Source organism: Oncorhynchus kisutch, linkage group LG24 (genome assembly GCF_002021735.2).
Source record: "Oncorhynchus kisutch isolate 150728-3 linkage group LG24, Okis_V2, whole genome shotgun sequence".
NCBI classification, from domain to species: Eukaryota; Metazoa; Chordata; class Actinopteri; order Salmoniformes; family Salmonidae; genus Oncorhynchus; species Oncorhynchus kisutch.
Genome location: NC_034197.2, coordinates 961,606 through 964,086, shown reverse-complemented (window position 1 = coordinate 964,086; position 2,481 = coordinate 961,606).

Sequence of the window (2,481 nt, the reverse complement as noted above, 5' to 3'; positions counted from 1 at the left end):
GAATTGTGAAAAACTGAGTTTAAATGTATTTCGTTAAGGTGTATGTAAACTTCTGACTTCAACTGTAGATAGTGTGGTCTACTGCTTATCATGAGATACTCTACCTCAGGCGAGCAAAACCATGAGACTTCCTTAGATATCGTGCACCAGCTATTGTTTACAAATCTGCAAATGCCCCCACCCCGTGTCTTACCAGAGGCTGCTGTTCTATCCTGCCTATAGCTTGTATAACCCGCCAGCTGTATGCTATTAATGTCGTCGTTCAGCTGTGACTCGGTGAAGCATAAGATATTACAGTTTAAAATCGGGTATCTGTAGTATATCCCGCTCGTTGAAGAAGAACTCCTTGTTCAATTTGAGGTGAGTAATCCCAGTTCTGATGTCCAGAAGCTCTTTTCGGTCACAAGAGATGGTAGCAGCAACATTATGTACAAAACAAGTTACGAACAACACGAAAAAACAAACCAAATAGCATGGTAGGTTAAGAGCCAGGTAAGACGGCAGCTCTACCCTCCGGCGCCATCTTGTTTGGTGCCTTTTTCCCTTAATATCCTGTATAAAGTGTAGCCAGGAACAGAACACCAGCTCGCTCTTGCTGCCATCTCTTTTTCCAGTTTGCGTAACTACGTTTACCTGTGATACGCCTATCAACTTTTGCACCAGCAGTAGCCTATGTTCCATCTACTTTGCGGATTTCTGAACTATGAATTCACTGGCAACATAGCAGATCGAGGCCTGCATCCAGCAATGTCAAGTGACCCGTTTTTGAAGCTTTTCAGTACTGCACTACAGGTAGAGAGAGCGAGAGGGTAAACTCTACTGAACTAGTTTTAACGTATGGAATCACTTGGGAGTTTCTAGATTTGTGATAAACTTCCCCTTTAATATTTCACATTTCAGATTCTCAGATTCCCTTTACCAAAAGGAATATGTTGTCTACTTCCCCAGAGTCAAATGAACCGTGGATACCACAAGCGTTAATGTAATGGCTGGAAGTCTATGGTATCTGCTACCTCTAACTACCTACTGGACACAAATAAAATGGTATCCACAAGTTCATCTGACTCTGGGGAAGTAGATAAAGGGCCTCATTGCCAAAATCCAGAAGTATCCCTTTAAGACCATCTGCCACATAGGGAAGATAGCTGTATGGCATCACAGGATGTAGGCTACATATTTTGGCGCAATGGGGTCTCATGTACTTAGTATGAAACTGACACAATGCATGAAAATGCCAAGGAAATATGTTCTGTTGTGAAGCCAATATGTTTTGTTGTAATTTTACTCAAATCATATTTTATTTGTCACATAGACATGTTTAGCAGATGTTATTGCGGGTGTAACAAAATGCTTGTATTCCTAGCTCTAACAGTGCAGTAATATCTAACAATTTCACAACAATACACACACATCTAAAGTAAATGAATGGAATGAAGAATGTTTTAAATATTTGAGCAAGCAACGACATAGCAGCATAGACTAAGATATAGTATAGAATACTGTATATACACATGAGTAATGTGAGTAATGGAAAATATGTAAATATTATTAAAGTGACTAGTGTTCCATTATTAAAGTGGCCAGTGGTTCCAAGTCTATGTATATAGGGCAGCAGACTCTAAAGTGCTAAGCAGCAGCCTCTAATGTGCTGTATATAATGTGCCAGACTATATATATATATGTGTGTTGTTTAGAACTATCATCTAGATCTCATAGACTCCTGCCCCTCCTTGCACCTATTGCTCCTTGACTGAATTTGGTGACATTTCTCTAGCCCCATCCCTCAGCTCAGGATAGACAACTGGCAGGCTCAGGCTGTTGTGCCTTTAACTTGAATAACAAATATACATTTTGTTAATATAATTTTTGGAATCTATACTGACCCCTAAAGAGACATTGAAATATAAAGAAGAGCAAGCTGGTCTCATAAACGGATGTGTCCAAAGACCGAACAATCCATCCATTGGCTTCACATCAACCAGAAGGCAAAATCATCTCCTAAATGATGTCTTTATACAGAAACATTTTCTGGAAAATGTCATGTTGATGGTGCATATAAATATTGGTTATTTAGATTACAATCCATCATGGTGCTATTATGGGACTCATACTGGTGAATTTTGAAGCACTTCATTACACTTCTTCATATGGGCTCACCAAAATGTTTTCTTTAATTCGTTTTGTTTGAAATGCCTCTATGGGCTACCCCCCATATACTTTACCCCCAAACCAAACAAGCAAATGGCCTCTTCCCGAGCAAATTCACGATCAGAAGTTATGAGCAGCGCACCACCCCACAATAGGACGAATGGGGATCAACTGCTGTGCAAACAACCAAACAGTTCTAGCATTATTCCTATAGCGCCATTTCAGCAAATAAACACATTAATTTCATATCATTTTAAAATAAACACATGTTCAATCCAATGTTTCCTGTTGTTGGAATAATGTTACCAATACTGAGAAAATACAACAAAAGTG